The 13,797-nt window shown below is 37.1% G+C and overlaps 1 long non-coding RNA gene across 2 annotated transcripts; it reads left to right on the top strand.

The window, feature by feature from the left end:
- Nucleotides 1-801: 801 nt before the first annotated feature.
- Nucleotides 802-12,108, top strand: LOC129060039 (uncharacterized). 2 transcript variants are annotated; one of them, XR_008526370.2, is made up of 3 exons: nt 802-3,816; nt 7,513-7,591; nt 9,016-12,108. It is a non-coding gene; the product is annotated as an uncharacterized LOC129060039 (long non-coding RNA). The 2 variants fall into 2 exon arrangements; XR_010140322.1 differs by having other exon boundaries at nt 802-7,591.
- The last annotated feature ends 1,689 nt before the right edge of the window (nt 12,109-13,797 follow it).

Here is a 13,797-nt window from a genome sequence, read left to right as displayed (position 1 = left end):
TAGGGGTGGTAGGGGAGTAAGTAGGCTTTAGCCCTGAAAGAACCGATGGAAAGATGTTTTAAATTGGCTGTGTGTGGAAGTTATTCTACTTTCTCCTTTTTATTCTCCTTCTCACATCTACCCCAGCTATATGTATGTATGTACATGTAAACACACACACACACATTCACACACACAGACACATACACACACTCATTTCCATTCCCTTCATTGTATCTTATACTACAAATGTCTAATAAAAGGCAACGACAGAAACAATGCTGGGATGCTGTAGGGTAAAGGACTAGAATTGCAACTATCCCTTCTTTTCTCATCAGGAAATTGTCAACATTTGCTTTTCTGAGGCAAATTCATTTTGGCTTTCCTTAAAGAAAGTAAAAATGAATGGTTATCTACAATTTTTTTCATACTGGACTCAAAGTTTCTCTCTTTTTGGCCTTATCTGGTGTCAACTGCTCTTTTGAATGGATGTATATTTTCTTAGTCCACAAATACAGACAAAGCTTCTACTTTTCTGATTTGCCCAAGGCAACATGGTCTGAGTCTCAGAGCAGTGTTGTAATGCTTTTGTATGAATAACAGCATGCTTGGGTGAGTCACTCTACCTCCTATTGACTCATGTGCAAGCACATGCACATGTAGTTTGAGAGCACTGGTCAAAGGCTAGGGGGGCAGATCTGACCCAGTCTGAGCTCACTGTGACCTTGCAAACAATATCAGTGCCTGGGGTTACTTTAAATTTCAGCATCTTAGTGTCCGACTATTCTTTTTCACTACTATGAGTAATTTAATGAGGGTTAGTTTTTACAGACTTAGATATTGAAGAACCTTTTATATTTATGAATGAGCTATTTAAAATATACTCCATCTTTAAAGCAAGCAATTATCTTTTTCTCCTAAAGATGATTTCCAAATTCAGAGATTTTCATATATATTTTAACTTTTTTGAACACTATTTAATGAGTACCATTCTAGAAACAAGTACTTATTTCCAAAAGGAAAAATATAAAGCAAAGCAAGAAGTGTTTTTTTTTGAAACAAGGTGTCACTCTGTTACCCAGGCTGGAATGCAGTGGTGTGATCTTGGCTCACTGCAACCTCTGCCTCTAGGGTTCAAGAGATTCTCCCACCTCAGCCTCCCAAGTAGCTGGAACTACAGGCATGTGCCACCACATCTGGCTAATTTTTGTATTTTTTGGTAGGCACAGGGTTTCACCATGTTGGCCAGGCTGGTGTGAAACTCCTGACCTCACGGGTTCCACCCACCTCAGCCTCCTAAAATGCTCTAAAGTTATTTTTTATTCATCCACTTGTTAAGAGTTTCTACCATTGAGTATGTACACCCTTTATTAATAGAGTATTTAAACTCAATTTCAAGTGGGATATCCTTAAAATATATATTTGGTTTGAGTGGCTGTTAACACATTTCTAATAGTAATTAAATGTTTTCATTAAAAATTATGCACCACTGTACTTTTTCCTCAATACAAATTGGAACTGTATTATGTTTTTCATTTACTAATTACAGATAACCGTTTTTGAACATCTGTTGTATGTAAGATATTGGATTATTAATTTAGATTCCAAAAAGAAACTATCACTATCTCTGCATAGTGGTAATATAGCAAAATAAACAAGGCTGTAGCTCCCAATGGGCTGAGTATTTGGTTTAACACTGCGAGTCCAGAGAAGTGACAACTAATTTTGTTAGGCCTTTAAAAACAGAAATAATTTAGATAAAAAGAGAGAGGGTATTGCAGAAACTGATAATAGAGTAAGAAAAAGTATGGGGGCAAGAAATAGGAAGAAACAAATTTGACTTAAGGATATAGTCTAATTTGAGGATTTTATTATTCATCTATTGCTGTGTAACAATATTAACAGAAGCAACACACATTTATTCTCTCATATTCTGTGGGTCAGAATTTGGCCTTGAGGAGCCCTGAGTGTCTAGCAAAGCTGCGATCAGTGTTGGCCAGTGCTGGAGGTCTCATCTGAGGCTTGACTGTAGAAGGATCTGATTCTAAGCCAGGGGGTTGTTGGCAACATTTTGTTTCTTGTGCACTGTCAGCCTGAGGGTCTCAGCTCCTTGCTGACTGTTGGCCAGCCCTCAGCTATTTCCATGTTGGCCACCTTCCAAATGTGGCTACGTGCTTCCTAATGCCAGGAAACAAGGTAGAGTCTCTTAGCAAGAAGGACACTATAATTTTATGTGATATAATCATGTACATTCCATCAATGTTGCTGTATTCTTTTGGTAAGATGTGAGTCACAAATCCTACCTACACACATGGGATTGCCGACCTCAATGTCCAAGAAGAAGAAAACTCAGGAAAGAAATAAGTGTCATTCTTTCAATGAAGAAATGGGTGAATATAAACGATTATCTTCATGTTGAGTGAAAAAGCATCCAATTTCTTATCTCTTACTGATTCCTAACTTGAACTTTCCACCATACTATATGTTAGTGATAGTATTCTGAATGTATAAATAGTTACTGTCCAACTCTATGTAGGCAATTTGATAAGTGGTGCTTCAGTATTTCAGGCCCTTCCTTTGCATTGTATGTAGTATAGCCATGGGGAGTTAGACTATATGGGGAGGAAGTATGGTGAGGTTTCCAGAGAGACTCTGGTGACTAGAGAATAGAAGGGCCACTGGGAAAAGATTCACTACACATGAATCCTGAACAGGGTTTGATAGACATGAAGGCCATATCTGAGGAGAGAATAAAGAACAACTTGCAGAAATTACAGCAGGAGAGTGGGAGAGCCAAGAGTCAAAACCAAGCAGCTTGACCCCAGAGGCTGCACTCTTAACCATCCTCTCCTAGTGCTTCTGAACTGGTTCTTGGTGAAAGTGATCTTAGAAGTCATTCAGTCCTACCTCATCAGCTTTCATATCAGAAAGCTAAGGAGCCTTCATAGCCTATGTGTCAGCCCCAAATCATGAAACAAGTCCTCTGACATAGTCAGAACCAAAAGTTAAAACAAAACAAAGCTCAAAGTACTGCTTTAAGAGTTTCAGGGACTCCTTTCCTTATAATTCTTATTTTGTAGGAGAACAGCCCTCAGAATAGCATTGATTATCTCTTAAGGTTTCTAAAGAAGAGGTATCCCACATTGTTGAAAGGGACTGACTATCTGAAGAACTCCTTCAGGCTTCTACTACTTAGGGGATTAGGATATAAAGAAATTCCGTTAAAGAAATGTTTTAATAGCAGCAGCAATATGTCTCTGGAAAAAAAGGATATATATGAAGCAGATTATTTCTCAATATGTTTTTTCCTTCATTCTTCCACCTCTTCAGTATAAATCCAACATGAGGCTTCTGAAAGCAACTTGGAAGGAGGATCGGTGAGAAGCTTAAATACATTTAATCAAGCATTCTTGTCTGCTAACTTCAAAAGGGAGCCAAACATGGAGGACATTTGTGGAGATTCAGCATGCAGGAGGCTTAAGATATCTTATGACAGTTTGCTTGAGTGTGTAGCATTTCTAAATGTTAGGAGTATCTAATGAAGTCTGAAGAAGCCTGGAGGAAAAATGGATGCTACCTTAATTTAATCACCAACAAGGTTCAGGTGTATTAATAGTAATCAAATCAGGTTGATAACTGTTCTGAAAACTCTGTGTGAAGTGTATACTATTCAAAACAATGATCGAATTATGTCTTATTGATCTGACCAATCAATTGCTGTCTCATTAATGTTTATTTCCACTAGATCAATGGATTGAAAGATTGGTTGCAAAGACCAGATACAGAACAGAAGATGAAAACTGCACAAAGAGAGCACACATTTGAATTGCAGTGCAGGTGTTTGCTATTTAATGTTCCTTTCAGTCTGAATCTGTTTGCATCTACCTGCCCTACAGATGCTTTAACCATTAACACTAGTGCCCTCAAGGGTCTTTACATGTGCATAGTCTGAGGCCCATAAAGGTAAAGTGACTTGTCTTGGCCACGAGTCCAGGTGACTGTAAAGCCAGGGCTTGGTCCTAGGTCCCTAAGAGTATGTCCACTGTGTCAAGGCTCTCAGCTCCCAACTCAATTCACGTACCATTGACCTCGTAAAGAAAAAAAATGTTAAAATGAGATGATCACATGTACCTGAAAAGAGGGATGGTCTTCAATGTATTATATTTCACATCCAGACATTGCCCTTTGGCTTTAAAGTTCTGCAACTTCTCAAAAATTTAGGCGGCTCTGTTGGTGCTATAAGACTTAATTGTTGACTAAAAAATATTTGAAATCCTTAGATGAAAGGTGCTGCATTAAATATTAAAATATTCTTATTACAGAGTAGCTGCATGGAGCTGGTATGGATTTGAATTGGATGTGCGTCACCTAGTTAGCTGGCAGTCTGGTTATTTTAGGAGATTACATGTATCTGTTGCAATAGCAGGGACAGAGGGAGTGTTAGCTCTGCCACTGTCTTAGAATAAGCCCAGGGATAAGCCCAATCCAGACCTCTTCTCCCACTAATTGTAAGTTTTACTTTTTTCCCCTTTTATTAAATATCTTCGTGATTCAAGGTGATAATATCAGATCAGAGCACATTATAGTTAACAAAACATTCAGATTGATTATCTCTTTTGAAAATCTCAAAGTCTGTGAGGTAGACAGGTGGGCATCACCACCTTCTCTTTATGCATAAGTACAGCCAAGTATTATAAATACTACATCAGAAAATGAAGTTCCTTAGCAGAACAAGGCTGCTTTCCTACCTAAGGTTACAGTCCTAATACAGAGGGTAATAATGATGTCATCCTTCCAGGGCATGCTAGAGCATCACTGCTGAGTGGGAGGTTGGCAGTCCTGGGAGGATTACTGAGAGGGAATCAGGTTATTCTGGTCCTAAGTGCCAGGAAGTTAGATCTCTCCCTTTGGTTTTACCACCATGTGTTAACAAGACTTTATGGAGGAATTGCTTCACTCTTCTGGGCCTCAGGTCCTTGCTTTACCTTCTCTAGGTGAATGTGCACTAGAGTTGAGGGAGAAAGGCACCAGGTACAACTTCCAAGGGGTGCTGTGCATAGTTGTGCAGGCTGTACACTGCACAACTCTAAGGGCACCATTTACATCAAAGATGTAGATGTTCATATTTGTTATGAGATTGTTCGAACCATTGAACAATTGAAGCCAGTTGAAGCCAAGTGTTGAGGAAGAGGCACTTTTTCTAATTTACACAAAAGTTCAAGGCAAATAGTAGCCTTGAATTAGAACGATTTATGAAAAAAAGATAAGAATTAAGCCAACAGGAGCTAATAGGATGTTAAACTAGAATAACTTTATTTTTTGGTCAGTTCACTTAGAAGGCAATTCATGAAAATATAATCCAGTTTGTATTTAAGAACAAAAAGGTAGTAAACTCTGCCGTATTATATATATCCCATCAGGCAACACTGTGAATGTAGAAATTTCAGGTGTCAGGTCTGATTTTCAAAACATTTAGAATTAATTTGAAAATAAGGCTTTAGGTAGAGTGAAATTTTTCCCAGTTTCACAGGTAACTAAGTTACCTAGTTCTAAATTTCATAGGTTATTGGAAAAACTTGCCCAAAAGATATTTCTATTTTTCCCATCTCTGTAATCTAATTATGAAATTACGAGACTTCTTTCATACTCAATGCTTCCTCAAATTATGTCAAAGTGAAAAATTAATTTAGTCACAAAAGAGTACTATTTTAAAATATTTTTGTTAGCCTGGATGAGATTCGATTGAACTGAAAGTTGACTAATAGGATTGGGGTCAAAACTGAGCATAAGTTATACAATAGTAAACCAAGGAGAGCCCAAAGCTACCAAGATTGATGGTGTCAAAAAGAGGTGAAAAGAAATGAGCTTTGTATATTGAAATCAACAATTAAAAAATACAGCAGAAGAACAGCCATCAAGCATGTTTCTCCAAAATTCCATAACATCCGTATTTTCCAATTATAGTTTTAATCAATTTCTTAAATCATGTGCAGAAGATTGCAGCTATTTCTCAAAGGGCTGCAATCTCTTTCAGTTTTTACCACCACATATACAAAAAAAATGATCTCTGGCTTTAATTACTCTTTATCATTTTGCTCTCTGAGTCCCTGTTAACTTAGTTTTTGTGTTTAATGAGACATCTTGGTGATGTCACTCAAGGCAAATATATTGTCTTGTTCTCCTCCTTTCTCAGCCTGGACACTGTTTTAACACCACCAACCACTTTGTCATCTCGGACGCTCTTGACTTCTCAGTTGCTAGGCTCCTTTAGCCATCCTCAGAACTGTCTTATTTCGCCTTCCTTTCCACTTTCTTGGATTCTTCTAATTCCCCATATCATATTCTGTATACACACCCACATTTTTCACACATGCACTTCTTGAGCATCTTTATCTGGGTTGACAGTTCCCCAGATTCTTTTCTTGAATGCTTTCCCCATTCCCTACGTTGTTGGTCCTAGCACTGTATCATTTTGCTTGACTGCCCAGCAATCGGTTTACTATCTATCCTGTATTTCTTTCCCTCAAATGTTTCCTAAGTCCACTCTTGGCACCTTTTCATTCTACAGACACAGAATCTTGAACTTACTGCCTTAAACAACTTCCTTGCCAATTTCTCTGCCTTTAGTCTATCTTCATCTGATCAGCTGCATTCACACAGCAAATATTTTCTTTACCTTATGTGACCTCTTTGGTGGTAGATTTCAATAGCCTGTCCCATCAAATTTAAACACCTTCTCAAGAGATTTCAGTGTTTCCATTGCCCTCTTCCTTCTGCTCTCATTACCCTCTGCTCTTTGTAAAATAATTATATATTCTAGTTCGCCCAGGAGAGTCCTAAACAATTATTAATTGTGCTCCTCTTATTCTCAAAAGTGTCCTATTTGGGTAGTAAATTACAGGCCACTCTATCTGTCTGGGACTTTGGTTCTGACTGTGCCTGCTGTACAACAACTGCAATTCTTCATATTTGAGTTGTCCTCATGCTTATCAGTACTCACACACATCATTCCTTCTGTAATCTTTTTTTCTCATGCTCTTCTTATAACTCTCATATCTATTAAACTATGCTATATTCTATATGGCCATGTAGAGTCAGAGTATATTTTTTAAGTTGGGACTGTGATCACTACCTGTTTATCACTCAAAACTGTTTTATTTTTAAAATTGGGGCTATGACTACAACTTCTTTATGACCCATTATTAAGTCATTGCTTATACAATTCTTAACATTAAAAATGTAAATTAGTTCAACCACTGTGGAAGACAGTGTGGTGGTTCCTCAAAGATTTAGAACCAGAAATACCATTTGTCCCAGCAATCCCATTACTGGGTATATATCCGAAGGAACATAAATCATTCTTTTATAAAGATATATACACACATATGTTCATTGCAGCACTATTCACAATAGCAAAGACATAAAGTCAACCCAAATGCCCATCAATGATAAACTGGATAAAGAAAATGTGGTACATATACCCCATGCAATACTATGCAGCTATAAAAAGTAATGAGATCACCTCCTTTGCAGGGACATGGATGGAGCTGGAGCCATTATCCTCAGCAAACTAATGCAGGAACAGAAAACCAAACATCGCATGTTCTTACTTGTAAGTGGGGGCTAAACAATGAGAGTACATGGACACAGGGAGGGAACAACCACTCACTGGGGCCTGTCGGGGGAGGGCAGGGTGGGAGAGCATTAGAAAAAAGAACTAACACATGCTGGGCTTAATTACTAGGTGGTGGGTTGACAGGTGCAGCAAACCACCATGGCACAAGTTTACCTATGAAACAAACCTGCATATCCTGCGCCTGTACCCTGAAACTTAAACAAAAATACAATAAATTTTAAAAATTAAGAGTGGAGGCCAGGAGTGGTGGCTCATGCCTGTAATTCCAGCACTTTGGGAGGCCGAGGCGGACGGATCACCTGAGGTCAGGAGTTTGAGGCCAGCCTGGCCAACATGGTGAAACCCCGTCTCTACTTAAAATACAAAAAATTATCTGGGCGTGGTGGTACACACCTGTAATCCCAGCTACTCGGGAAGCTGAGGCAGAAGAATTACTTGAATCTGGGAGGCAGAGGTTGCAGTGAGCCGAGATCATGCCATTGCACTCCAGACTGGGGCAAAAGAGCAAGACTTCATGTCAAAAAAGGAAAAAAAAAAAAAAAAAAGGTGGAAATAATCTTAAAACAAAACAAAAATAGTATTTTCATCTTCTTTAATTCATTTCTGACCTAATAATGCAAACATTTAGGAGTCATTTTTGACCTGTGTCTCAATTTGTAATGTTACCTGGAATATTTCTGTGTGAAATAATGTATGTCTGAGCTCTTTTATTTCCTCCGGAGAAGAGTTCTGTACCCTCTGTAGTTAAATAGTATCACAGCTATAAAGAAGTGCAAAACGAACCTGTGTTTTTGCCATTTCTTTCTTTTTTCTTTTTCTGAAACAGGGTATTGCTCTGTCATCCAAGTTGGAGTACAGTGGCATGATCATGGCCTTGACCTCCTGGGCTGAAATAATCCTCCCACCTCAGCCTCCTGAATAGCTGGGACCACAGATGTATGCCACCATGCCCTGCTAATTAAAAAAAAATTTTTTTTTGTAGAGGTTGGGGGTCTTACCATGCTGCCCAGGCTGGTCTCAAACTCATGGGCTCAAGTGATTCTCTCACCTCGGTTTCCCAAAGTGCTGGGTTTACAGGTATGAGCCACTGTGCCTAGCCCATTTTTGCCATTTCTAATAAAAGAAGTTGAAATTGTTCCTTATACAAAATTTTGGGATTTTAGCACCTTTAATTTTTGCACATTGGTTTGAAGATCAAACATGATCTGGAAGTGCTCTTCTTTTCCTCTTGAGTTCTCGTCTTTATAAAATAGCAAGGACGCCAAGCACTTAGAAGAGTTGCATAGATTTATCATTATCTACAAAATATTTCAGTGGAATTCAGGACAAGTGTTAGTTGGTGTTAGGGAGGGACAGATGACTGAAAGCAACAATTTCTGTCTCTTTTCTTGTTCCTAAAGGAATTCTCCAGGGACTTATCAGAGTTGCTGGAAGAAAACAGCTGAGGATTGAGCACAGTGAACTAATTTCCTCACATCTTTGAATAAGCAGAAGTTGGTGAAAAGGAATGTAAATATTCTTATGGTAAAACGAGTTCAAAAAGAAGCCTTAAATCCTTAAAATTAATAAACCAATAAACCAAAACATAAGACTGCACAATTATTTGCATGGCTGATAAGAAGAAGGAAAATAATTCCAGATACCTTTTTGAAGAAAGGAACAATAAAACAGGCATATTAAAAAATAAAACCACATTAAAAAGTATTCAATAGAAAAAAATATAGAAGGCACCAAATATGAGAAAGTAAACTTTCTTTTATTGACACAGAATACTTTTAAGAGCGATGATTTGAGGTGTTAACTTCCTTTACTTCCTGATCCATTGTCCAGAACTTCTGAAGTTGTTCCTTTTTACGTTTTCTACCTTCTCATGTACCTTTCACCTTCCCTGTTCAGCAGGGCTTGTCAGAAAACTTAATTTTTGGTGGGGGATGGAAGGAGGAGTTGGAACAGGTTCTTTCTCTGTCAGCCCAGCTGGAGTGCAGTGGTGTGATCACAGCTTACTGCAGCCTTAAACTCCTGGGCTCAATAGATCCTCCCACCACAGCCTCCTGAATAGCTGGAATTATAGGTGTGAGCCACCGTGTCCAGCTAGAAAGCTTCATTTTCTGAATTATTTATTTCTTATATTCTGCAGCTATGGTTACATATTTTTCAGTTGTCAGAACTTGCACTGAACTTTCAGAGGCACATTTTTAAAATATAAAGTTATCCTTCATTTTACAAAGATGATACTACTGATTGGCTATCAATATTTGGTGCTTCAGGTTGTTGTCTTGAAGTGAGGATGGATTTACATTGCCTACTCACATTTTCCAACATGGTTCCCTGACAACTACGGGCATTAATTTAGGTGAGGGTTTTTCAGGACTGCAGATGCAGATTAGGGTCGTGGAATAGGATAGTGGTTCTTAAATTTTGCTGCAGATAAGAATCATCTAGGGAGTTCTTTAAAAATCTTGATATCGGCCGGGCGCGGCAGCTCCCGCCTGTAATCCCAGCACTTTGGAAGGCCGAGGCGGGCGGATCACGAGGTCAGGAGATCGAGACCATCCTGGCTAACACGGTGAAACCCCGTCTCTACTAAAAATACAAAAAAATTAGCTGGGCGTGGTGGCGGGTGCCTGTAATCCCAGCTACTCGGGAAGCTGAGGCAGGAGAATGGTGTGAACCCGGGAGGCGGAGCTTGCAGTGAGCCGAAGCTTGCAGTGAGCCGAGATCGCGCCACTGCACTGTAAAAAAAAACAAAAAACAAAAACCTTGATATCTATAGGTCATACCACTTATCAATGAAATCCAAATTTCTGGATAAGAGTTCCAGGCATTAGATTTATTGTTTTAAAATCTATATTCATTATATATGTGGGTGTATTGGTTTTGATTTTTTATAATTTTTAAAACAGCTTTATTGAGATGTAATTAACATGCAATAAATTTTGACATGTGTATACACTTATGAAACCATCATCGCAATCAAGATAATAAATATATCCATACGTTTTTTGCATGCTCCTTGATAATCTCTTCCTCCTGCCCCTCCTTGCCCTTTCCAGGAAACAATTCATCTGCTTTCTGCCACTATAGATTGGCCTGCACTTTCTAGAATTGTATATAAATAGAATCATGCAGTATATACTCTATTTGGTCTCTCTTCTTTCATCAGAAAGAAGTTATGTGTATCAAAAGCTCATTTAAAAAATATTGCTGAGTAGTATCCCATTGTATGGGAAAAACATAATTTATCAATTCACTTATTAATGGACATTTGAGTTGTGACTATTACAAATAAAGCTGCTATGAGCATTCATGTACAATATTTGTAGAGACAGACATGCCTTCCTTATGTTTTTGCATAAATATGTAAAAATAGAATTAAGTAAATGGATGCTTAAGTTTTAAGAATCTGACAAACATTTTTCCAAAGTGGCTAAACTTTTTACATTTTTATAAGCATTAAATATTATTTCAGTTCCTCCACGTCCTTGCCAACATTTGGTATGGTTAGTCTTTTAAATTTTAGCCATTTCTAATAGGCACATGCTGGTGTCTTATTATAATTTTAATATGTATTTTGTTAATGACAATTGATGTTGAGCATATTTTCATGTGTTTCTTTGCTAATCATATATATTCTTTGGTAAAGTGTCAGTTCAATTTTTTAAAGATTGGATCATTTGTCCTTTTATTTTTGAGTAGGAAGGGTTTTTCAATATAATTCTAGATGAAAGTTTATTGTCAGCTATATGTCCTGCAAATAGTTTCTCCCACTCTGTTAAAAGTTTTTAACTTTGCTGAAGTCCAGTTTATTGAATTTTTCTTTTATGATTTGTGCTTTTGCCAAACTTAAGGACACTAGGAGTTTCTTCTGTTTTTTTTTTTTTTTTTTTTTAATACTAGAAGTTGAATAATTTTACTCTTTTGTGTAGTTCTATGATGTATTTGAATTAATTGTCAGGAAAGGGTCAAGGTGTATTTATTTTTTTTTTCTGTATTGATATCTAGTTTTTCCAGAACCATTTGCCAAAAAGATTATCATTTCTCTTGTTGAATTATATTGGTCACTTGGTTGAATATCAATTAATTATAAGCATGTGGGTTAATTTCTAAACTCTTTTCTGTTGCATTGATCTATTTGCCTACTTTTGTACCAATGCCGCACTGTCTTGATTGCCATAGCTTTATAATAAACCTTGAAATCTGGTAGCATAAGTCCTCCATCTTTATTTTTCTTAAAAAAATTTTGCCTTTCAGGGGTCTTTGAATTTTCATATACATTTTAGAGTCTGCTTGTCAAAGAAAAGGGCTTCTAGAATTTTGATTAGCATTGTATTGAACATATAGATCAAATATTAACAATATTGTCTTTCAATATATAAATGTGGTATGTGGTATGAGTCTCCATTTATTTACAATTTCTTTAATTTTTTTTCAGCAATGTTTTATCATTTTCAATGTTCAAGTCTCACATATCATTTGTTACATTTATTCCAAAATATTTCATATTTTTGATGTTACTGTAAATACTGTTTTTCTGAATTTCAATTTCTGATTATTCATTGTTAGTATATGCAAATTATAGTTTATTTTTGTATTCTGATCTTTTAGTCTGTAACCTTGCTAAAATAATTTATTAATTCTACCAGTTTTTTAATAGGTTTTGTAGGATTTTCTACATAGAAATTATGTTGTTTTCTAATAAAGACAGCTTTAACTTCCTTCACTCCAATATTGATGCCATTTGTCTTTTTCTTGCATTATGCTGGAAAGAATCTTTAGTACAATTTTGAATAGAAATGATGACAGCCTTGTTCCTGACCCTAGAGGGAAAGCTTTTTGTTTTTTACTATTTAAGTATTAAGCCATCTTTTTTTTCCTTCAATTGTCCCTTTTCAGTTAGGTTGAGAAAGTTCCTTTCTAGTCATAGTTTTCTGAGACTTTTTATCAGAAATAGATGTTGAATTTTTTCAAATTCTTTCTCTGCATCTATTGAGATGATAATATGATTTTTCTAATAATGTAATGAATTACATTGACTGAATTTTCCTGTTAAGCCAATCTCACATTCCTGAGGTAATGCCTAGTTGGCTATGTTGCATTATTCTTTTTACATAATTTTGGATAGCCCAATTAGCTAAAATTTTAAGACTTTTAATATTTATGCTGATGACTGATGCTGGTCTGTAGTTTTCCTGTAATTTCCTTGTCTGGTTTTAGTATCAGAGTGGTGCTAAACTTATATTAATAGAATAAGTTGTCAAAGTAGTGCTTCCTCCTCAGTTTTTCTGGAAGCATTTATATCGAATTTATATTATTGCAGCCGCTCAATGAGTTCACCTTGCCCACTGCCTAGACACAGTTGAATTATCAAGACAGGGGAATTGCAATAGAGAAAGAGTAATCCACATAGAGCTGGCTGTGACGGACACCACCCAAATCAGTCTCCTGGAGCATTAGGGGATCAGAGTTTTTAAGGACAACTCGGTCAGTGGGGAGAAGCCAGTGAGCCAGGACTACTGATGGGTCAGGAATGAAATCATGGGGAGTCCAAGCTGTCTTGCACTGAGTCAGTTTCTGGGTGGGGGCAACAATATCAGACGAGCGATTTAATCCATCTGGGTGGTGCCAGCTTGTCCATCAAGTGCAGGATCTGCAAAATACTTCAAGCACTAATGTTAAGAACAGTTGAGGGAGGGTCAGAATCTTGTAGCCTCCAGCTGCCTGACTCCCAAACCACAATTTCTAATCTTGTGGCTAATGTTAGTCCTATAAAGGCAATCTAGTCCCCAGGCAAGAAGGAGATCTGCTTTGGGAAAAGGCTGTTATCATCTTTGTTTTAAACTATAAACTATAAACTAAGTTTCTCCCAAAGTTAGCTCAGCCTATGTCCAGGAATGAACAAGGACAGCTTGGAGGTTAGAAGCAAGATGGAGTCAATTAAATTAGATCTGTTTCACTGTCTCAGTCATAATTTTGCAAAGGCGGTTTCATTATTTCTTCCTTGAATGTCTGGTAGAATTTGCCTGTGAAATCATAAGCCTGGAATTTTTTTAGTGAGAAAAGAGAGATGTTTTTTACTACAAATTAAAATTCTTTCATAGATATAAGGCTATCAGGTTATTTATTACTTGAATGAACTTTGGTAGTTTGTGTTTTTCAAGGCATTTGTTCATTTCATTGAATTT

This window comes from Pongo abelii, chromosome 5 (assembly GCF_028885655.2).
Source record: "Pongo abelii isolate AG06213 chromosome 5, NHGRI_mPonAbe1-v2.0_pri, whole genome shotgun sequence".
NCBI classification, from domain to species: Eukaryota; Metazoa; Chordata; class Mammalia; order Primates; family Hominidae; genus Pongo; species Pongo abelii.
The sequence above is the reverse complement of the archived record's forward strand: the minus strand, read 5'-3'. Positions and strand labels throughout refer to the sequence as shown.